This window comes from Dermacentor albipictus, chromosome 4 (assembly GCF_038994185.2).
Source record: "Dermacentor albipictus isolate Rhodes 1998 colony chromosome 4, USDA_Dalb.pri_finalv2, whole genome shotgun sequence".
Classification (NCBI taxonomy): Eukaryota; Metazoa; Arthropoda; class Arachnida; order Ixodida; family Ixodidae; genus Dermacentor; species Dermacentor albipictus.
Window position 1 is genome coordinate 28,169,919 of NC_091824.1, and position 25,059 is coordinate 28,194,977.

A 25,059-nucleotide genomic window follows, 5' to 3' on the forward strand; every position below is an offset into this window, starting at 1 on the left:
TTTAGGACGGCTGCAGATGGCTACTGATGGGTCTAACTACGTGGATGGAAAGAAACCACTTGAAGCCTTCGCACGGAAGGAAACGCCTCTCTGATCCACGATTTTGAGGCTAGTACTAGAGAAGGGAGAGCGACAGGAAATATTTGTTAAAATACTGGGGAACTGCAAGGTCCGTCGACCGGCCCTGAGCGTGGGAGGAGTCCTCCGTGCAAGGCCCCATGAGCCGCTGCCGTCCGGCGCGCTCTCAGGATCAGATCGAGTTGACACTAGACAACGATGTTGCCCGCTGCTGTGTGGTTGGATGTTCGATTGTAAAGTTGGCACTCATAAGCTGGCACGCTCAAGTGGCATGGTAGGGAGTCACCGGAGAATTGCAATCTGGACATTGCTACGCGTATTGCGTGGGATACATGGCGTGATACAGTGTGCGGTGCAGAAAGGTGTTTTGTAGCTGCATCCACGAAACTGCTTGGGCGCGCGGGAGGGACTCGTGCGGTGGATATTTCCGGCTCTGTATTCTGTAGCGTTGAAGTGTGGCATGAAATTGTTTTGGCATTAGTTCCGAACTCTCCCCGCCACGTTTGTCTCGCTCTGAGGCTCAGTGAATGTGCGCTCGAGTAGAGGCGTGGCCCTTCAGGTTCCCAGCGAAAGAATCATGTCCAAGTGTCCATACTATTATTGCCATTTCAGGAAGGGTAGAGGCACTTAAAAAGGATATCGCCGTTCGGTACATACTAATATTTATGACATGCTTCGTGCGAGTACCTCATTTTCGTGATGTGTTTTTCGGCGGTCCGTAACCATAGCTATGGCTATGGCTGCCTCTTCAGCTCCGGTGGTGTCGATGCGCTGTGTCGTTGTCGCGCCGATCTCACGGAGGGCGTAGTCCACCACGCTGATGGTGTGGGCGTCTATGTCGTTGTACCTGGCCACATCCGTGTGCCGCGTGTGGTGAAAGTTGAGAGTAGGCTTACTTTGTTTGTGATGCTGTGTTCGGTATGCATGTTCCCAGGTACAGGTGCGACGTAGACACGCTCGCGAATTTTGGAAGCTATGCGTCCCTTCCGCGCCGTCTCGTTGAGTAGCAATGGTTGGCCAAGGTGCCGCGGGACAGCTCTTCTCGGCTCCGTGAGCGCTAACCGTTCAGTCTGGCTCACCAGGTGCGTCTCTATCAGTTCTCTTATCGTGTTGTACACGCCGAGAAGAGCAAGATGAACTTCGGGTGGTAGCGCATGCTCTGTCGGGACGCTGGAAGTCAGGACAGAGGCCTACCGAATAGCATTTGACCGCACCACCCCCCAGACTAGCGCCATATGTTGGGCCCTGGCAGATTTCTGTAACGGACCACGGTCGCGCAGGGTGTCGTTGCGCACGTTCGTCAGGAGGTAGCGACTCCTACGAAGGCCTCCGACAAGATTTCGTGGCGCGAGATGCACCTTTCGCGGGCGACAATAAGCTCTTCAGCTTGCTCCTTCTTTGCCTGACGCGGGACCATGGGCGCCGCCTCGAAATGCATGCCGCCATTTGGATAAAGGCACCGTTAGCCCGTAGAAGTCACCAATGCGATGGTGTCGACATCAGCTAGAGGAGCAGCTAAGGCTCTCGGCGGCACAGTATGAAGACTTCCACACGATAACCTGTGGTGAGCTGCGTTGTTAGCTCCTGCAAGGCGGATGTCGAGATCCGGGAGTCAGCGGCCACGGCGGTGGTGATATCGAGGCATCGTTTTCATCATCCAAGCAGGTCGACATCGTAACCTGGCTGCATTACTCCAAGCAGCCGCTGTTCTCGAGATTACTTGCCTTCTCTATACCTGTTGTCACTTTCACTTTGACTTTATTTCTTTAAAGACACCTTTAAAGCACAGCATTTAAAGGGCAGACGGACCTTTCGCCTCCTTCAGAGTTTACCTTTGAGAACAAAGTTGAAGAGAGAAGAATTCCGGCAGAATTCCGGAAGAATTTTAGAACCTTTCTACTCCTGCAAGGACTAAAGAACTCGGAGGCTATAGTGTATTCATTAACGCAGCTGCGCAAGCTCTACAAAGCATGTCAGACCAAATCAAAATTTATTTATCTTCATTTGGTATATAGATTTTCATTTCCCGTTCAACCTAAGCACAGCATGCTTGTTGGTTGTACAGGCAGCAAAGTGAATCATCGAATGTGTACAACAATACAATGAAGTAGGCCATACTAGTACGTACTAAGCATACTATACAAAAAAATATAGAGACACAATGAGCTTTTGTGAGTACAACTCGAGCAAAATTAAAACTAAATAAATACATAAAGGACATCATATTAGCTTCACAATGAGCCATATCACAACTCACAGAACATCTAAGGAGCAAACGCAGGAAAGTAACCTTCTCTATGCAAGAGGCCATCAGTGATTTGTCTACAAAGATGAGCGCCATTTTCTTATTGATATAGCCAATTTTAGTTTAGTTTTGAAATTGCCAAACGCTTTTCTATGTTCAATAAATATCTGTGCCACGTAATATCGCCTTATTTTTTTTCCCGTAATGTGTAAAGCATCGTGGCTTAATGTATATTTCTGTCTTTCTTAGGGCAACGTTTTTTCTTGGCAGATACTGTGAAATCCTTTGCATAGTAATGACGTGTGAGCACAGTGTAATAAAATAGGTCACGCATTTCCAATATGCCAAGCCTATTGTATTGTTCCTCCTTGTCAACCTGTTGCAGCATGGTTCCGTAGGTTACACTGTTTACTATTCTTTTATTTATGAGCATCATGGCTCCCATATTGTGATCAGAACAAGTTCCATAGAATGTAATACTGTTATAACAGATTCAGTCAGCGCCATGTATATGGTGCGCCTCAAGTACATCGAATTTCTACTTCTGAGGTTTTACATCATCGCAGACACAGCTCTAAGCCTGTTACATATAGTGCACATGATCATTCCCTGTTATATGCTCATCAAATATTATTCCGAGATACTTGATTCCATGTTCAAATGGTATTGCATTACATCTGCACGTTGCGCAATCTGAGTTATGTAAAAGTAGAGAATCCCTTTGGAGCATTCGTTTGTGTGGGTTTCTAAAACAGATAAGCTTTGTTTTCTGCCAGTTTAAATATATTGAATTTGGCGTAAGCCAGTCTATTACCCTGCACTCATCGTGTAGAAACACTTTGCACCCAAGATCTAGATCAGTGAGTTCTAGTGCTAATGCTGTGTCATCTGCATATTGGAAGATTCCTGATCTTAAATTCAAAAAACCCAGTTCAGAGACGTAGATATCGGAGGTACGCCGTCTATTTTAAAATCAATCAAGCGATGCCCATCGGAGTAATGGGGCCAGAGTACTTCCTTGTGGAACACCAAATTTTATTTCTTTAAATTTACTGTATTTGTTTTCAATTCTAACACATGGTGATCTATCTCTGAAATATGCCTTAAGGAATTGATGAAATCGGCCCCTGAAACCTAAGTTGTCCAGCTTTTACAACAATAAGGCGTGATCAATAGTATCAAATGCCTTTGATAGGTCTAAAAACAATGCTAGCAGAAGGTGATTGTTTTCTATTGCGGTATTAACGTAATCCGAGAATTCTTGTGAGAACGTAGTTGTGTTCCGGTCCTTTGTGAACCCATATTGTGCCAGGTTGTTTAATGAACATTTATTGCAGAAAGACTACATAAGCAGTGCCACGTGCTTTTGCAAAATATGAGCCAGGGCATGTATAATTGAAATCGGTCTATAGTTGGCGCAGTCACTTCTCTTTCCACTTTTGTACACAGGTCTCACTATCAAAATTTTCATTTCCTTGGGCATCATTTCGGTTTCTAATATTCTGTTCAGTATTTTAAGAATCACACCTTTTAGTTGTTAAAGTTGTAGTACAGATCTCATACGCGGATCTTGTCAAAACCTGTTGGTTTGAACATCTTCATTCTACCTATTATATTCCATAGCTCAGCTTCTGTTATCTCAGGAAGGTACGCTCTCTGTGCGCATGAAAGTATTGGCTTATTTTCGAGACGATTCGTACCATGAGCAATGCGCAGCTTATTTGTTGCGTGAATGAAAGTCTCGTTAAACAGTTCACAAAATGACTGATTCTTCCTGTGGAAAGTTTTTATCGATGACCTCCTCAATCGTAGCCTGTTTGACGCGGTCCATTAAAGTGTTTGCCAATTTCCATGTTTTTCTTCCATCATTCCTGTTTAGCGCAAACTGCTGCGATAGGTATCTTCTTTTTGCCTGTGGCGTTTTGGCTGTTACAATATTTCGCAATATGCGAAATTCCTGCCTAAGTGCGGCATTTTCAGGGTCCTTTCTACAGTTTTGCCAAGCTTTATCCTTTAGGAACACAACTCCATGATATCCTGCGTTATCCAATTGTTGTCCGCTTTTCCTTGCTTTATTTTGATAGCTTTGGATGACGTCTCGTGTATGAGGTGGAACTTTTGGAGAAATTTATTATATAGCCTCATGTGATGCAGAGGTAATATAGCATTCCAGTTTGTGTTCTGAATAGCTTTGTCTATACTCCTGTTGTCTAGAATGTTTCTGATTCTAGGTCTGATGTTCGCATTGTTTTCGTGGTTACAAGTTTCTTTCATGGTTACTAGTGCCACAAAGTAGTGGTCTGGAAGTTTCAATTTAATGACTCCTGATGAACAGTCTTTGCTTCTTATGCGGACAATTATGTGCTAGATGCATGATGTAGTTATCTTGGAACCTAAAAATTCCTCTCTTGTACAGTTATTAATAACGTTAACTAAACCAAATTCAGCCAGTAGGTCTAAGAAGTTTCTAACTACCCTCTTTTAGTTTAGTATTATATCTACATTTAGATCTCCCGCTAAAATAAACTGCTTCTCATTCATATATTTTTTAGCAGTGAGGTTAGTTCTTCGAGGAATAAAGGAATGTTCGTGCTAGGTGGTCTGTATATTGCACATACAATGTAAGTTGTATCCATCTTGCTAAGAGAGACAACCACCATTTATGCGTTTTCTATGGATACCTGAATTTCACATGACCAGTATCGCTCACAAACATGACCACCCCTCCTCCTTTTCTGTTTTGTTGACACCAAGCGTAACGATAATACCCAGCAAGGCTGTAAAAACTCTGTCGATTTGCATCGAGATTAACCTCTGTCAAGACGATGACATATTCTCTTGTCTGCCGAGTGTTTACATAAGCACATAACTGCTCCCAGTTCTTCTTTAAGCATCGTATGTTTATATGTAATATAAACATACGATGCTTTAAAGGCCTGCTTTAACTGTTCAGTCTTAATGAACTGATTTCTATGAGAATCCCATTCAGAAAAAGACATGAACTCTGCCATTAGTTTATTTTTTCCAAATCGTTTTTTGTTGCAATGAAGATAGCAGGCCTTCCTTCGTTGCACCTAGCGAAAATTCTGCCATTACGCATCAAGACAAATTTACAGCCCTGTTGTCTGCCCCTCTGTCTTCTCAACCAAAACAACTTCTTTTGCGCTCGTGTCAAGTTTTCGTTTATGTATATGCTATCACATTGGAGTGCATATTGCTTCGAAATCCACAAGTCACAATCAGCCAATTGCCTAAATCTGACATTGATTGGGGGTATCTTATCTTCTCTTTTAGCCTGTGAATGGCCTTCAGTGAGTGACGTTCGACTGTCTGTATTTCCAGCTGGGCGCTAAGCCCCGCTAGAAACCTATACAGATTTTCGCCCGTTTGTACGGAACCCCATGTATCTCGATGTTCTTCCGCCTCGAGTAATGTTCAGCACTCTCGACGTTTTGCTTCAGCCTTGCAATTTGATTGTCTTTTTCTGCCATATTTCGCATCAGCTCTGCTGACGTTATCTTTAATTCGGCAATGTCATTTTCTTGCCTTACGGTGGTGGCCATAATTTCGTCGTATTTATGCGACAGCAGTTCCATAGATTTTTCTATTCCTTCCGTTATCGTGCACTGTCTGTCTACCTTTTTTTTCCATCTTTTCTAGTCGGCCCAAGACTGCCACCATCTTTTGGCTAATGTCCTCAATAAGTTTTGTAACATGACTCATTTGATTTTTCTTTCCTCCCTTCCCTTCCCCTCCGCGTTCCGCATCACTGGTTTCTGAGGTTTGTTCCTCTGATTCCTGCTCTCTTCAACTATCACACATCCAGCCGTCGATATCGCGTGGTCACATGTTTTTGAAAGCCTTTTTAGCCATTCCCGAACATTTGCCCGCGTGGTATACTTTCTTGCATTTGGAACAAGATATACTCTTGATCTTTTTCAAACAGCTTTGTACACTTTGTGCAATCTCGCGGCGACATGGTTCGAGGCAGGAGTGCAGTCCAGTGGAGCAAAAAGAAAAACGACCGATCCCACCAAGTAGGGGCCTCTTACCTAGAAGTAAGCAGCAAAGATCAACACGTTAGTCGACGCTCCACCGGACGGCCCTCCAGCATCATTTGGTCTTTCGCTTTATAGGTGTTGGAACCTTCCAGGCTCCTGACGTCACCGCTGACGTCAGTCATCAGCGACGATGTTATCGCTGACGGCCCACACTCATGGCTTAATTGTTGCGCCGCACGCTGTCCGTTACTCGCTCCTTGATCAGCAGGCCAGCAAGCTAGAAGGCCGCAAGGTGAACAGGTGGGCAGAATGCGATTGGAGAAACAGGCCCTACAAGTAAGCAGCAAAGAACAGCACTTCGGTCGACGCTCCACCGGACTGCCAAAGCGAAAATTGCACAGAAGCTAGCCAGATGCACAGATGCAAGGAAGCCCGCCCGGTTTCGGACCCTCGGCGCCGAGCATACATTGCTGGGTCGGGTATTGCCTGATCCACGGTCCGCGCATCCAAGATCAGTGGTACAGTACACAAAATTTCTCCATCGGGCGGGGTGCCGTGTCATCATCGCAAGTCACCCTGGACAAGTGCTGCAGCATTCCCAGAGAAAGAAGACATGTCGGGGCTACCACCTCAACATGGAAACTAGTACTTGAGAAGAGTACGATGAATCAATGAGCGGTGGCGCGGGCCCTCACTGGACGCTAGTGGTTAGGACTAAGACCTGCTGGCTACGACTGTGGGGCCACACTGTTCTCCGTGCTCCCTTCACGTGAGGCTCCGGCTATGCTGGAGGCGCCTACTTTTCACACTCTCAGCAGCAGTTTCAGCTTGAAGCTGCCGCGTTTCAACAGCCGCGTTCACCACTTCTTCACACAGCTACCCCAGTGGACTCGAACTGTAAAAAAATGGACAACCCGAGATCACCGTCACAAAAATGACGAGAAAGAATCATAGAACTACGTACGTCACCTTAACTATCGTGAGGGCTGATTACCTTGAACGGGCGCCGGGTTACACATTACCGACACTTTGATCGCGCAAATATAAAACTGAATGTCGGAATAATTCAGCATGATAAAGGAGCCGCGCACTCCTAATCTTCCTTAACAACGTGGCTAAGACAAAGTTCGCTCGAGGACAGGACGCCACTGTGAGCACAGCGCAAGTGGAGAATACCTGCTGCCCCTCAGGACCAAACAAATGAATGCCGCGTTTTCCCCAGATGAGCCTGCTTGGACATAATGTTCAGTATCGGACGGGTCTGTCGAGGCATGTAGGAATAGGGGATGGCTGACAACGTGCGGGAATTTGGAAAACATATGCTTGACCTGGCCGCACGTTCATCTCGCCTTGCTGCGTCTGGTCCAGTGTACCAGGAAACACAGAGTCAGCCCGTGAATTGTGATATTGTAGCAGTATTCGATTGGATGCTAATATTGTCGCAAAAACATAAAAGTAGAGAAAGGAAGAAGAAGATTGCGAGACGCTGGCTGTTGCGTGTTGCTGGTCTGCCATCTTAACCATATTGACTCGGCTTGTATATATATTGTAAATACAGTATATCAGTACTCCCAACAACCCTGTATTAGATTGGTAGAGGTGCTAGGTACCACGGCGGAAAACGGAGCTGCGCAGTGGACGTCGCATCACCGTCCTCCCCACGAATGACGGTAAACACGCGGAATCAATGTCGTTGCCACCTCAAACATCACCGTCGCCAGCTACGTCTCTGTCCCGTGTGGTTGTGGTTGTGCAACCCAAGGATCCTGGAACTTTCTCCGAGACCTATGGCACCGGCTTTGATGAGTGGGTGGCTTTTCGACGGCTGGATGATGTAGTCGCGCAGCATTTCGCCGACTTGTTGTCTTGTAGCTTCACGTTCTCGCGGCGAAACTCGGTAAGGGCTCTGGCGGAGTGGTCGAGCGCTTTCCTCGGTTATTATGCGATGCTTGGCGACTGGTGTTTGTCGAATCCTCGAAGACGTCGAAAAACAGGCTTTGTATCATTAGAGCAGACTTCTCAGCTGTTGTTGCTTAATCACGGCGAGACTTGGCTTAATGTCGTAGTCGGGCTCGGGAACCATGGTCATCGGGGTAGACGCGGCGGAATCCGAGAGGACAAACGCATTACTGGTTTCCAGAATTTCTTCGATGTACGCGATCGTGGTGCCCTTGTTGATGTGCTTGAACTCCTGGCTGAAGTTTGTCAGCAACACTTCAGTTTTCCCTCCATGCAGTTGAGCGATCCCTCTTGCGACGCAAATTTCACGGTCTAGCAGTAGACGTTGGTCACCCTCGATGACGCCTTCTACGTCGGCAGGCGTTTTGGTGCCTACGGAAATGACAATGCTGGAGCGAGGCGGGATGCTGTCCTGACCTTCGAGCACACTTAAGGCACGGTGACTACTAGAGCTCTCCGGTGGTATCGCTTGATCTTCCGACAGCGTTATGGACTTCGACTTCAGGTCAATGATTGCGCCGTGTTGGTTGGTCCATGCCGAGAATGACGTCTCGCGAACACTGTTGCAGGATAACGAAGGTGGCAGGGTAAGTCCGGTCATGAACGGTAATTCTTGCCATGCAGATTCCAGTTGGCGTAATGAGGTGTCCTCCAGCGGTCCGAATTTGGGGACCCTCCCATGCAGTCTTAACCTTCTTTAACTGGGCGGCGATGTGTCCACTCATTACAGAGTAATCGGCCCCTGTGTCGACTAAGGCAGTGACTGCGTGGCCGTCTAGAAGTACGTCGAGGTCGGTGGTTCTTTGTCTGGCGTTGCAGTTGGGTCTTGGCGTCGGATCACGGCTGCGTCGTGTTGAACTGAAGCTGGAACGTTGCGTCGTCAAGTCGTCTTTCGTCGGTGTAGTCTTGGCTTCGCGACTTCTTCGGGACGGCGGCGTGTCGTCATTAGGTCGTCGAGATGGTTTCTTCGTCGTGTTCGTCGACGGCGGAGGATCTTCGTCAGTTCGACGAACAGCAACCGCACCTCCATCGGTTGCTGCTTTTAGTTTTCCGAATATGGGCTCGCAGAGCGGCCCCGGGCTGGGCTGGTGTATGGTCGGCGCTGCGGCGACAGGTAGCGGCCTGGTGACGGCGAACGGGACGGTCGTCGAGGGCTCCATTGAGTAGCGGCAAGGTAGTCGGCGATGTCACGTGGGCGCTCTCCAAGCTTCGGACGCGGCGCGTTGACGGCGAACCCTCTCAGTCCTATGTCGCGGTATGGGCATCGGCGATACACATGGCCGGCTTCTCCGCAGTGATAGCAGAGCGGCCGGTGGTCGGGGGATCGCCAAATGTCTGTCTTTCTCGGGTAGCTGCGCTGGGCGACGGGTGGGCGTGATGGCGGCGACGGCGGTGGTCGGCGGAATTGCGGCGTTGCAGGGCCCTGGCGCGGTCGTGGAGGGGGACCTTGACGGCGGGCGACGGCGGCGTAGGTCATCGCTTCTGGCTGGGGCTGCGATGATTGTGGTTGTAACTCGGGAACTCCGAGCGATCGCTGAACTTCTTCTTTCACGATGTCGGCGATCGAAGCCACTTGGGGCTTCGACGAAGGCAGGACCTTGCGCAGTTCTTTGCGCACAGTGGCCCTGATGGTCTCCTGAAAGTCGCCGGAATCCAGTCATTGGATTGCGTACTGCGGCGTGAGCCCCTGGCGGTTATATTGCCGGGTGCGCATCTCTAGAGTTTTCTCGATCGTCGATGCCCCTGCAGAAAACTCAGCTACGGTCTACGGCGGGTGACGAATAAGTCCTGCGAAAAGTTCTTGCTTGACGCCCCGCATCAGGAAGCGGACTTTTTTCTCCTCTGACATTTCCGGGTCGGCGTGCCGGAAAAGACGGGCCATCTCCTCCGTGAAGATCGCGATCGTCTCGTTTGGCAGCTGCACTCTGGTTTCTAGTAGTGCTTGGGCTCGCTCTTTTCGTACGATGCTTGTAAACGTTTGTAAGAAGCCGCTTCGGAACAGGTCCCATGTCGTTAAAGTGGCTTCTCAATTCTCGAACCAGGTCCTGGCAGCGTCTTCCAGTGCGAAATAGACATGCCGCAGCTTGTCGTCGCTGTCTCAACTGTTAAACGTAGCGACCCTCTCATACATCTCGAGTCAGGTTTCCGGGTCCTCGAATGTTGATCCGCGGAACGTCGCAGGGTCTCTGGGCTGCTGCAGCACGATGGGGGACACTGGGGATGCCATTGGGGTTGCCTTGTCCACAATCTTTTTGGTCTTCTCAGGTAGAAGTCCGTGCTCCGGGGGCAGTCCTTGCAGTCGGAGGCTAGCACGCTGGTCTTGGGCGACGTTGGTTTTGTCGTCGGGCTTCGGGCTTGGATCGCGGCTTTGCGGGGGCGTTCCGTACATGAACGCACAAGCACCTCCACCAGATGTCACGTGGTAGTGACGGTGAAGAAAGAAGCAGTACGGTGTAATACAAAACTAGCTTTTATTGGGTGAACCTGTGCCCACAAAACAGGCTACACTTATAGCACAACGATAGCGGCGAACACGGTCAGCGATCGTCGGAAATCTGATCAGCGGGTCAAGCGCGTCGGCTTTTATACAGCAATCATCGAATGTTCCAGATTAAACGTTGGGACCCGCATGCCTTCTAAAATGTTCTACACCATTCGCGTCAAGCGATGAAATCAGATAACACAACGTTCGGCGACAACAGACAGCGGATAGAAGCATCGATAACTTTCCAGAAACTTCGTATACATGCAGGCGCGTCCCGCGCTGTGCGATAACATTTGTTCGGCGGCAAAACTTGTCGCCCGATAAAGACAAGTACACGTGTCACTATCGTCAAAATGTGCCGACAATTCGAGCAGGCCAAAAGCAGAAGCGTGGTGCAACCATTCGCCAGACTTCCGAATACTGCAGCAATGTGGACGTGTGAAGGTCACCTCGCACATCAGCATGCGCCGCCATCGGAGAACGTGGCGCCAATCGTTGGACGTGAACTGGATGTGATGGCGCCCACAGCTTTCTCTTCTTGTATAAGCCACTGTTCATCAGAAACTTGAAAACATTGTACTATATTCTGTCCGTGCGGTCACCAACCACCGAGCCATCAAACGACCTTCTACTACTTTTGTTACACCCCGACGCTTCTCTCCACGTTATCACAACCCGACTGAGTAAAGGACTGCGGACGCGCAGCCGATAATGTTTCACATGTCACCACATTGGTCATGTCGCCCGATAATGTCGCAGCTCGTGGCCCTCAACGCCTCGCACATCGACCAACCTGACCGTTTTAATGGAAATGCCCGCAATGTTTCGCCCACCGCCGAGTCTACCACCGCCGTGACTCTGCTAGAAACACGTGGTACGGTCGCTCACCATCGCTGTGTGGACACCAGTCTCGTTCACCTCAAACACGTCGCCCATCTTCCCATTCGCCGCAACCACGCCGCCTTTCGTCCCCTGTGGCTTTCGGCCGCACCCTTTCGGAAAACTAAGCAATGCCGCCTTCAGAGGTGGTGCTTCTTTGCCTACTACTGCAGCAAATCCTTTGTCTGTGCCCACAAAAAGAAGTGTAATTGATCTTAAAATAGACGGCGTACCTGTCCAAGCAATCGTTGACACGAGAGCCCACGTATCTGTGATAAGTGCGAGCCTGCGTAGACGTTTAAGGAAAATTCTCACCCCAGCAGCTGCACAAGTGCTTCGCGTAGCCGGCAGCGGCGTGCTGATTTTTCTTGGAATGCGTACTGCGTGTTTAAATATAGCCGGGCACCCTACTTCTGTTCTTTTTGCTGTGATTGACAACTGCCCTCTCGGCATTATCCAAGGCGAGGGTGATGCGGCCCCACGTGGTCCGCTAGATGTGCCGCGGTTGCAAAGTCTCAGGGAATTCTACATCGACATGCTGGACATCTTGTTCATGTAGCTGAACAGCCAGTTCTCTCTCGACGTGGTTCTATCAGAGCGTTCCAGGCTCTGATTGCCACCCACATGCCCGACTTCTACGCGGACTTGCGGGCAGCCGTTCTTTCTCATTACGCCACTTAAAGCGCTCGCTCACGATAGCACTGGTCATTTGAACCGTTACGTCATTACGCGTCTTGTCGACCCACACCACCTACACCAACCTTTGCCTAACGACAGAATGCGCCGGTCCCATCACCAAGCCTCTACAGGGTACGTAAGCCTTTCCCAAGCTTAAAGGCAGCGGCGCGACCACCCCTTCTCAGGGATTCACTGGGCCAAACGGGAGCGCTTTCAGTTACTCTACAGCCCGTTGCTCTCATTTCTTGGATGCTTCCGAAAGCTGTCCGCTTTCTGTTCGGGGGCAGCTCACTCATCATGAATTCAGAGGCTTTCCTACCGGCTCCACAAGGCGCAACTTTCACTCTTCCTGGCACGGCAACGCCACAAGCACAACCGTCGCGATGCATCCACCGACCACAGCAACCTTGATGCTGTCGGCATTCCAGATTTCACCGCAAGCAACAGCACGCGAGCCTTTCGATGTTCTGTGCTCACACGTTCGGCAGATGCATGGCCTACAGAAGTTTTGCAGGAGGAGCTCTGCCATCTGGTTTCTTGAGCTTGAGAATCACTTCTACGTCAACAACTTGAGTGCCCAACCCTTGCGCTATTTTCACACAAGCGGCCGAGCTTCCAGGTAGTCTACTTTTGGAGCTCCGACGTCTACAGGCCCGAGCATTTACGAAAACTTCTGGCAGATCGCGATTTCGCACTATGGTATCACTGTGGCTGCGCCTCGCTCACAACCTACACTGCCGCTGCTGCCTGGTACATCCCTCTCCACTTGCGGGAATCCAACACTACCAACGACGGCACCATCTGCAAACTTTACCTGGCCTTTACCATTGCACTTTACTTCAATCGCACAAGGAAAGGGGCCCTGTAGCGGCGTGGCTATCGCCTTCAAAACAGGCGAAAAAGATGGGCTCACGTGCAGGTAACACCAGAACAGAACATGCAAGCGTGCTCGACCTGAGCGGCCACGGTGTCGGCCTCTCCCGAGATGCCGCTGCACCATGGCTGGCCGGCCTCGATAAATCGTGGCCATGGTGGCTACCTCTTCTCGCTCCCTCCCATAAATGAGTTACCCGGATGACCGAGCCCAGCCATGCCAGCGTCAACCCACTATATCACAACGAAGGGGAAGTAGGTGTGAGCGGGAACGGGTAGCTGGGCTTCGGACCCGGGTTTCTTGACAACCCCCCAAATATAGATGCGTGTCCATCAGTAAAAACTAGCAGAATGGCGATTGTCAAGTAACGACACCACATCGTCATTGTCCTCTTCACTGCAGCGACGCTGAGGCGTCATAGATCTGCGCCAGTCCCATAACATGACCCCAGCGATAGAAGAATTGTCCGCGCGCATCATAGACACAATGATGATTGCAGAAGTGTTGTACGGCTTGAGCCTTGCTACGTGAACGATGTACCTTGCGGCTAACGATGACACTGATCAACCTGCAGGGATTAATTCATACTAATCACTTGTTACAGCACGATGTACAGAGCGGTGTAACGCGATAGATTTTCGGAAAGCCCCAGGTGATGGATTTATGACCAAAAAAGTACCAGATACCCTGCTAAAAACGTGCATCTCGATGCCGGCAGTAACAGAGAAGTCTGATTTTCCTTGGGGCATGGTAAGTGAGCGTAGGCGAGTCACCGTGCGTGGCCAGCGCGGGTGATCACGTGGCAGGCATATACCCTGGCAGAAGGTGCAGTCGAAGGCAGCAACGTGTTAAACGGTAAGTCGAGATCACCGTCGTACACGAGATAGAATGGCGACTACCCTGCAGTATCGTGTCGCAGTGAATTCTATGCTAACATTCTATATGGTAAATGAAAGCCCCAATCAAGGTGGCCGCCTCGAACGTATATCGAGAGCATGTCCGGAATGGTCCAGTTGAATCGCTCAGTGAGGCTGTTGGTTTGCGGAAGGTCGGACGTGGTGAACTGATGTTTGGTTGAGCAGCATATCATTAATGACCATTTGGAGGAAGTTACGACTTTGGCCAGTGAGCGAGTATCGTGCAGCACCGTGAACCAAAAAACGTCGTACAGGAGGACGTCGGCAACGTGAGCAGCGCAACTTGGAAGCGCACTTATGATTGAGCACAATGTAGCGTCATTGGTAGCGACGGCAACCTAATTTTTCCCGAGGCAGCGATAAGGAATGGGGCAAGGTCTAAATCAACTTGGAAGAAAGGGGCAGGCAGGATGTGCATCAGCTGCAAATACCCGGCACGCAGCGCAGAGGGCTTTTTCCGGCGTTGGCAGGGCTGCCATTCGGCGACATTAATACTCACGGACCAGCCGAGGCGGGGCCGAAAGAAGCAATGGCGCATGTGGTCGTATGCGCATAAAACGTCAAAGTACCCTGCCATGGGACAGTCACAAATTTGGTGGGCGATAGTCGAGTGTAGTTGTGTTGGTTGGACGAAGGAAAGGTAAGGGCCGTCAGGGTGATAAGTATGGTGGTATTAGTTCCAATCCTCGAGAAGGAACAACTGTACGGGGTTATTACAAGGCAAAGGTCGGTGCGGGTCGATAAGATCTCGTAGAGATATATCGCAGCGTTGCTCGTCGCTGATTTCAAGCAATTGCGACGGGATAAAACGCAGGGAACTGCGTCAGTAGCGGCCGATTTTTTCACGAGAGACTAGCGGCCCGACTTGTACATAAATGAGTACGTATACTCTTGAATGTGTGAAGCTCAGCGTGCTTGTCGGCCTACGGGCGCTTGAGCGAGGAGACCTACCAGAGCGCGTAATAATCGGTGATCACCCAGAAGGGGCGCCTGCATAAGAATAAGCACAACTTACAGAATACCCACGGAGAAGGAGGAACGCAGGCTCCGTGATCGAATAGTTGCTCTCAGACGCCGACAGGAGCCATCTGGCGTAGGCTATAACGCTGTTGTACTCACGCTGATGTTGGGCTAATACTGCGTTTATGCTGTCGCCATTGGCACTAGTTCAAACCTCGTTTGGGGCCGTTGGGTTAAACTGGGCTAGCATTGGCGGTGTGATAGGGAGAGTGGTGAGCTGCGTAGAAGCACCGGCGAAATCGACCTCGCGTAAACACGACTTTCTTTGAAAGGTTGGTAAAGGGCCTGCAATGGCCACAAATTCGCACAAAATGTCAGAAGTAAGAGCACAGTCCTACGAAAGGCTTTGATGATATTCGTGAGGAATAACTTCGTTATGGGATGAATTTTCTTCAGATAGTGTCTTATTCTTGTGGCGTCCAAATGGTGGCCTAGGACACTGATTTGGTGAAGACAAAAGTGATACTTCGTGGAGAACTTGAGGGCGGCCCTGCGAAACAAAGAATTACTGATAGACAACCTAGATGCGTCTCAAACGTAGACTGGAAAACAATCATCTGGTCCAGGTAGCCCAAATTCGTCCACAAATTAAACCCATGAAACAGGGAGTTCACCGCCCGTTCGGTGGTGGCCTTGTGCTTATAAAGCAGTCTGTCAGTTCTCAGATCTCTATTGAGAAGAAAATGCCACAAACTAGAGCGTAATCAAAGCGTGGCAAAGGGTAAACGTACTTTTTATGAATTTGTTTTAGTGGAGATAATCTGCCACCGAAGTGCCACAGTCCATCTTTGTTTCTCAGGAGTACGACTGGAAAAGCCCAGCGAGTACACGAAGGTTCGATGATATGCTTAGCTAGCACCTTCTGAATTGCTTTTGGATTGCCAGGCATTCTAACGCAGTAATACGCCAGAAGCGGCAGTGAATTGGGCTTGCATCAACAGCATTTATTTGATAGGTGAGAAAAGAAATTTAGCCCCAGGGCCGAATGTCAAAATCAAAAATATCACGGTAGTTTTCAAAAACGCTGCAGAAGGCCCGAGCTTGAGCAGTCGGCAGGTCATGCGGAACCATGTTCTGAATGGCGGCACCACTACAATGCGATGGCGTCAAGGAGTTGCGTGAGCGCCACGGGGTCATCTACAAAGAAGGTCACGACTTTCAGTGCACAAGTACGGCGCAGTCACGTACGCAACGGCAGCACCTGCGCGGCCAGCGCAACATTAACAAGAGGAAGGCAGGTTTAGTAGCCTCTCATCGTAAGAACTGCGTGTGAAACGGCTACACCGTGCGTAAGCATAGCGTGTGTGATAGTTCTCACCACCTAGGCACCATCAGGCACACTATGCGAAAAGCGCAAACGGACATGGGTCACAGCTTGAGGGCCCAGGTGAGTGCAGTCAATGCAACTTAGGCGTGTTTGAGACGGGGGACTGGCGTCAGCGAAAACGGGCGCGACAAGGCGCAGATAATGGCGGGAAGAAAACCAGGCTCAAGTACGTGTTTAAAAAGGATGACTGTACGTCGATCTCTGATGTTCACTCGTGCAGGGCAAATGCCAATAACAGCTAATGTCCAGCCGTCGACGACTCTTGCAAATCGTTGCGGTACACGCGTACTAATTTTCTTCAGCTGACGGCAAAGGGTGGCGCTCATAATAGACACGTGCGCTCCAGTTACGATCAACGTGTCGCAGTGTCGGTCAACAGTAATGTCGTCCACATGAACAACCAACAGGTTGCGCTTAGTAGGCCAAGCGAAGATTTGTTGCCAAGTTCCTCAATGCAGCTCCATCAATAAACGCTCATTATATAGCTTTCCGGTGCCGGGTGGTGCGAAAATGTCGGCGAAGGAGCTCGGTGGTACAGAAGCGAACGAAATTGACCCTGTAGTGCACAAGGAGACTGAGCATGGTGACGTTAAAACGAGGCGAGAAAAGGAAGGAGCGCGGATCCTACACAGTAACGTCACCTTTGCGACGCACGGCGTGGCGAATGGCGGCGGGGTTAGTCAACGGGAGAGAAGTGCAGACGAAGTCATTCGAGGGCAGAAACTACCGGCTGCAATCGCAGTGACGAGACGTATGTCTACTTTAGTGGCAGGCAAAGCAGATCGGCCTGTCATGTGATGTTCTACACTCAGCCGTTTTGCCGAAATGGTGCGGAAAGCACGGGAAGCTCCGGGCCACACTAATCGGCACTGATCTCGTCAGGTCAGGAGGCAGAAGAGGCCGAACAAGCACCCAGGGGCGCTATAACGTAAAACTATTCCAAACTTTTCTATCCCATTTCTGCTATCAGCCCTCTGCGATTGGTCAAAAACTTTTTTCGACCAGCCCCACTTCACATGTCTATCACGCGACGTCACGAAAACAGCAATACCTCCCCACCTGATATGATGTGTACACACTGGTTATGCATGATTTGACAAAAAGGAAGAACAGTTATTTCTGATTCGACCCCTTTTCGCCATTAGCACTCGGCTATTGGTAAAAAGTTTTCGGGCTGCACCCACTTTACCTGCATGTCACGTGACGTCACAAAACCGCACAAACTCACCGCGTCAAATTGACGTGTACGCGATAAAGATGCATTAATATGCCGAACAAAACTGAATTTTTTTCGGAATAGCCGCAGGCTGCCCCGTTCCGAAAGGAATAAAAGATGACTGCCGCCGATCGCTGAGACGCTGGCTAATCGCACCTGCCGGAGAGCATGGGTGTATTTGCGTATAATAAAACTTCTTGCGTGACCGCGTACCGTTTTCAAGAACTTTCGGCACGTTTACTACCTCAGTCTGCTAACGCTTCTTTACTGAGGGTCAGTTTTAGCGTTATTCTTAAGCTTCCGTTGCATGCCGCCGCGATTTTCGACCAGCCATCACAAGCTAAGTAAGGGAAGGCCGACCAATCGCAGACGCCGGCACCACCTTCTTCATCCGGTTATCGATTTTCAGTGCACTGGCTCTGCCCCAGTGAATCCCTCTCCACTTGACCGTTCTCCTCACCTCTTGTCAGCCAATGAGATACGACAAGCTGCTCAGTGTAGGCAATGTTATTCGTTTTTCAAGCAAACAAAAGTGACCTCCTATGAACGAGGAGAGCGTTTGATTGGTCTGTTCAGACAACCCTGCGGGTGACCGCCCGGTGCTTGCGTCGGTGGTTACGCAAATTTGACGTCAGGAAATTGGAATAGAAACATATTGGAATAGTTTTACGTTATAGGGCCCCAGGTTAGCAAATTCCTGCGGCACAGCTGTTTGTATAAGGGATATGGCAAAGACAGAATGGTCGCATCCGGAGCGCGTCGATGGGGGGGTTCAGCGTCTAGGAGGACGACGCAGTGAGGTGGACGGAGACGATTCTTCTGGGTAAGAGGGTGTGATTAACGTGGCGTTTATTTGACTTCGGGCGCTATAACGTAAAGCTGTTCCAAACTTTCTATTCCAATTTCGCAGTCAGCTCTCCGCGATTGTTCAAAAACTTTTTAGGACTTTTTTTTTGAAAAGGAAGCTTCGCCCGTCTGTCACGCGACGTCATGAATACCGCAATAGCTCCACGTCTGATATGACGTGTACACACTGATTATGCATGATTGGACCGAACGAAAAAAAATAGTTATTTCTCATTCGACGCTTTTCGCCATTAGCCCTCGGCTAGCTATTGGTTAAACGTCTTCGGGCTGCAGCCACTTCACCTGCCTGTCACGCGACGTCACAAAACCGCCAGACGTCACCGCGTGAAAGTGACGTGTACGCGTTGAAGGTGCATTAGTATGCCGAACAAAACAGAATTTTTTTTTCTGAATAGCCGCAAGCTGCGCCGTTCCGAAACGAATAAAAGATAGCTGCCGCCGATCGCTCAGGCACTGGCTACTCGCACCTGCCGGAGAGCATGGGTTTATTTGCGCATAATAAAACTTTCTGCATGGTCATGTAACATTGCTGAGCACTTTCGGCTCGTTTACGACCTCGCTCTGCCATCTTTTCATTGATGAGGACCGGTTTTAGCGGCATTCTTAACCTTCCGTTGCATGCCGCCTTTATTTTGGACCAGCTACCGCAAGGTCATTAAGGGAAAGTGGACCAATCGCAGGCGGCGGCACCACCCTGCTGTTCATCCGGTTATCTATTTTCAGTGCGCTGGCTCGGCCCCATCGAAACCCTCTCCACTTGAGCGTGCTCCTCGCCTCCTGGCAACCAGTTACAAACGAAAAACCGCTCAATATAGCCAATGTTATTCGTATTGAAATCAAAGAAAAGTGACCTCCTCTAAACTAAGAGAGCATTTTATTGGGCTCTTGAGGCAACACTGCGGCAACAAACGGGTGAGCCACCGCCCGCAGCGGGCGGTGGCCCGCCCGTTTTGAAGTCAGGAGATTGGAATTTGACGTCAGGAGATTCGAATAAAAGCATATTGGAATAGCTTTATGTTAGAGGCACCTTATATAGAATTTTATCGACCGGTTGCCTTGTGCCATTGGCTGTTACACAGGTTACGAGACCACACTTGATTGGCGGTACACAGGTAGCGTGATCACACCTGATTGGCCTAATGTATTCGCACAAACGCACTTACATTGAGGCCGCGGCTCCATCATACGGACAATGCAGATAGCAATGGTAGCGAGTGCTATTTATGACACTAAAGAACAGCATGACACAACAGTGTCCAAGAGAATCACGATACAGGCTGTGCTGTTGTGCTCATCATAGTATCCGAGCTGGAAGCATGTCTGGAGTGTCGAAATGTGGCAGATGGCATGTGCTGTGAGCCCTTTGGCGACCACTATGATAGCATATAATCTGGAAGTTTTAAATTTTTAGACATGGTTGAGATCAATGGTAGATCGCGTCCTTGTGCTTCTACATATAGCAGTGGGAACAGTTATCATCTCTGCCGGTGTCTCCGCCCCATTTTCAGACTAAACGCCGCACGCAACAGCCGCGTCACATCAGGCAGGAGCTTTGCGCCGATCCTAGCTCTCCTACATGCGTAATCATGCGAACGACAAATAAAATTTGGAGTCAGATAGCTCGGAGCTACAGGCACGCTAGAAGAATTCTTGCAAGTGATACTGTGTACAAGCACGGCCACCTCTAACTTTTTAGTACAAATATACCCAGTTACTGCAGTCAACAAAAAGGTAACTATTCAATTTTAGTTAATTCGGCTACTGACAGGGATAAGTGTAATCTCAGTTTGTATGTCGCTGACCACATAACTTATTTCGCCAAATGCTTTCGCGTGCCTCCCAGTGCCTAGTTTTAAGAAAACCGTAAAGCTAAATTTTGAGCATCTTGAGCTCTGCAACATATCTAAGCAATCCCTTAAATCTGGACATTTCTGCACTTGCGATTTCTTAAACGAACCCTTACTCTACATTATTTAACAAACAGGGACCAATCTGCCCCAAACTATTATCGAAATCAGTTAAAATATAACATCAATAAAAGCAAGCAAACCTACTAAAAGGGAAGCACGTTTTATCGAACTATAGGGTAAATTCTAGTAACGAAGATGCACCTAAATAACGAAAGCTCAAAGGAACCGGACCGACAAGGTAAGCTACAAGCAATTATACGCGTTTAGGGGAACCAGAAATCGGCTTCAGTGTGATTCATGGTGTATTTCTTCATTAAAGAAAGCACGAAAAAGACAGTTGTCAACTCCTGTTTGTATCTTCTTCGTCAATTGTGAGCGTTGCATAAAAAATACATCATGAACGCTTACTATCTCGCTCAGTTTCCTCTCTTAATTCAATTTGCTTGATCTTCTTAGAATAACATAGAGTTTGGATAGGTTCACTGCTCACCATTAACTTGGGTATCTGCAAGATCTGCAAGGCAAAATGTTCATTTTCTCAGCCGTTTAATTAAGAACGAAGAATGAAAACGGCAACTCTTAGCAGAATTTGATTTGACGAAGAAAGAAGGCCGTAAACATGTCAGTGAATTAATCCCTAAAATCCACAATTAAACATATTTAAGCTTCGTGCAGTAACACCCTCTGATAACACTACATGTAATATAGAAAACGCAGAGAGCGCATAGAACACCCCTAGACATCTTACAAAATGAATGAATGGATGCAATGCAGCCAATATGCTATCACATATGTCCGTTAAGAGAACAAATAATGCCGCGTGAGAAACGCTGAAACCACGTAAGCAAAATATTGGACGACGCTTGCGCTCGCTTCACGTTTAAGAGTGGAAGTCTTTAACGTTATCTTCCGCGTTCACATCGTCTTCTCATACCCTTCTCATGCAGATCGGTCACAGAGCAACCTAGTTCTCATGACACAGTTAACACTTCTTTATTTCTCCACAGTAAGACTTCGTCCTCATTGTCTTTTTCTGTTTTCTTACACATCAACTTCACATTCTACAGCACTACTTCACTGTTCATTACAGACTGCAAAGTTTCTTGCCCACCTGTCACTTTCGGTGTTCACGCGCATTGATACCTGACTCACTACGCACACATATTCACACACACCATACATTGGCACTTTCACTCATAGTAATCGAGGCCGTTGCAGATTCCTTCATATCTCTCTCGTGTTCCAAGACATACCTGAACGACAGTTGTCCGCCCTCTCGCAGAACACTTTCATCAAACTCAATGATTGCGAGGGTGTCGGGCGCGTCGTATCAGCGTCGGTGTAGGGACCCCCCACCCCTCCATTCATCAATCCTGACCATCCTCTGGTCCTTCTTGCAATCTTTCTTCTTGCACCTCTTCGACTTGCTGCTTTTTTATCGGCTTCTTCACCCCTACCACAAAACGCATCTCCTTATAGTCCTTAAAAATGCAACCACTGTGCTTCTTCAACGGCATCCTAAATATTAAAAGCCTAATGCATGCACGTATTCGGTTGCTTGAACTTGACTTCATAAGAGCTGTCATCTCCAAACCAACCCGCACGTTCAGCACCTTGGGAAACTTCCTGGATACCCAAGCGAACTAATTAACGTCTCGCGCAATTGCCCAGCGCCTCCTTCCTAATCTAGGGCTGCAGCTCGTTGACAACAAGGTCTGCCACAAACTTGCTCATACTGGTGCACATATTGTCCAAGGAAGACGTCCTCCGCCAGCAACTCTCGGTTAACGTACATGGCCACACCAGCAGCACTGTTGTCGATCGAAGCGCTTAGCCACGCTGATGCAGCTATACCCATCCACTTTGTAAGGGGCTTTCGGGTCCATCCTTATCTCGGTGAAATACAGTACGAAAGGCTGTGCGATAACAATGTCCTGCGACGTCTCCACAGTGTGTACCCAGGGAGCGCACGCCCAAATAGCTGATTGTGACGAAGTTGCACTTGGCAGTGGTGGTTTTTAGACGATGCTTGGACAGTCTCCAGATTTCGTCGCCAAGAGGGCGATCCGAATTGTCCTTGAGATGATAGAACCAATGGTTGTTGTCCCTGTTCATCAGGCGCAACCGGCAGATGGTGGTAACCCTGCTCAATTTGACTTATACGAGCATCTGGTTCTGTAAATTTGAGTAATCGACCACCAACTCATCCTGGGTGCCACCTTGCAACGTATGGATGGTTATAACGCTTGCCTGGGCCACGGAAAATAGCTTGTACCCGACGGTTACGTGACCCAGCTCTTTCCCTTCACGTAGCATCCGATGGTGATTAGATCGATGAGAACCAAGTTACCACATGACGCTCGGTCTTCTTTGACATCTCGCAGGAGCATTTGCACGGTTGCGTCAACGCTGATGGGCACGTTTCCAATCAGTTTCTCGATGCCAAAATGGCCGCTGTCCCTGTGCTGCAACCTCCAATTCAGCATAAAGGGGATCCGCGGTGACACAAGTCGCTCGCTCATGGCATGAACATTTGGTAAGTGCGCTGACTTAGCTGTGTAAGCGTTTCCGAAGCATGTTTCACGCAGTCATATGCTGGCTGAGCCTCTCCCGTCCTCGATGCTCCGACTCAGCTCGCCGTCTCGGTCGCTTGGCTTCAGCCTATCTGACTGAGATCTCCGGATCATCCTGTCGCTGCTTTCACCCCACTTCGGCTTCGCGGGCATGTAATTCGGTGTCTTCACTCCGCCTCTGATGCTTGACTTCGATGTCCAGTACACGATACTCAGGTTATTGGCCATAATCCTGCAGCTTGGCCTCTGCCTCCTTCGCTTTATACTCCGGATCCTCAACCCGCTTCAGGCCTATCGCTTCTGCGCGTCTAACTTTCGTCACAGACTTCTCAGTTTTACTATTATGTCGTCGGAGTAGGAACAGACATAGATGCGTCATCGTAGATGACGACTCAGAAGAGCGTCCCGCACTAGTAGCAAAACTGCATCCATCGCAAGCGCATTCTGTCCCGCTGGCCTGGCGGCTGCCCCGCGGTGGGGTACGCATCCTGCGCAGACGAATACGGATGGAAACTTTCCCCTCCTCCTGACAAAGGAGCCTCAGTGTTGAACTATCACGTGGCTGCGTTGCGCCACACTTGGCGGCGCAGCAACAGATTTATACTACTCCCTCTACCCCTCCGACACAGGTGGTCACGCATTGGCGTAGACACAACATGGGGCGTCTAGAGAACGACACAACGTGACTCGCATTTGTGACTACCCGATCAATTGATTGGGATTCCCATGTAACAATGCCAGCGACACCGGGCTTTTCGCGGCATGAACTCCTTAACGCTATCGCGTTAAAATTCTACAGCTAACTCATGTAGGCTGCACGTCTACGGTAGCGGCGGCAAATATGCCGCGTTGGCACAGCGGCATTCGATGCCGTAGAAGGTCGGTAGTACGAGACCTGTCTAGATTCACAGGCTGCTGCAAATCCGTACAACCGACTTGCGAGCTGGCGGCCGCAAACTGCAAGGCGCCAGTGAGCGCTCCTCGTAGAGCTGGCAGCTGCAGTGCTTTGCCTACATCGGTGATGCGAATATAAGCTGCACTCATATTTTTCAAAAAAATGAACGTTCACTATAATAAAGCGGTACGTCAATTGTGCGTTTGTGAACACCGTTGCCCATTGATAAACGTTTAGCGCCAACGAAAGCTGCGATTTAACCTCAACTGCAGTAGACGCGTCTTCTGACCATTAACTGGTTAGGGCAAACTCGTCCTCATCGCTACCCAAGGTACCACGAATATCAGCGTACTACTAGCTAAGTGCGAAATTATTCTTAGGAGAAGGTAAAGTGGCAATAACACAAAGAAAATACGGCAGCTTGTGAGCGTCGGTGTCTCCAACTTCAAGTAGCCTTCCTACAGCTTCGCAGCAAAACGAATAAGTTACGGTGACGTTTCGCTTCATGAACTCAGGTTATGCGCAAGCGTATGGGTGCCATTTCTATATAATTACAATAACAATTATATGCGCACTCCAAGCGCATTTCTGCTGTCGTGGCCGCCTCGAAGTTCTGCATAAAATCTAAGGGTGATGACATCGTCCCTGCGCGCGGTATGCTGCACTTGCGAGTAAAAGTTTGCGATGGTGAGTCAACGATTATGGCTGAATCTCGCGTATGCAAAACATAAAGCGGTGAGACAGTGCATTGTCTTTGGTCGCGCGCATGGTCCAAAGGGGAGGGAGGTAGGCTAGTTTCCTCATGTCACGCGAAGCCGGCGTCTTTTGCCTGACTTATTCAGCTTGTACCCGGGGCTTGTCGACGACTCGGGGGTTCGGTTGACTGGGGGTTGGACTGGCGCCGCTTGTGTTGCAGCTCCGTCCTGCTCGCTCTGCGCTCAGCCACTCGAACATGAGAAGAACCCGGTACCTCCATAGCGCTCACACAACCCGTAGCAACTGGTAGAGGAGGTCAACCCAGCGGGCCTACGCCTACTTTCCTCTTACGCGGCGCTTCACCATTGTTTCTCCATCTCCCTTCCTTCAACGTTACTTTCACTCTCCTCTACGTGGCGTTACCTTGCCGCGCGCTCTG

The 25,059-nt window shown here is 49.2% G+C and overlaps 1 protein-coding gene across 3 annotated transcripts in view; it reads left to right on the plus strand.

Annotated features, from left to right (window-relative positions):
• LOC135900215 (phospholipid-transporting ATPase ABCA3-like) overlaps positions 1 to 25,059 on the plus strand; it is a 661,060-nt gene that overhangs the window by 342,551 nt on the left and 293,450 nt on the right. The window lies entirely within an intron of this gene.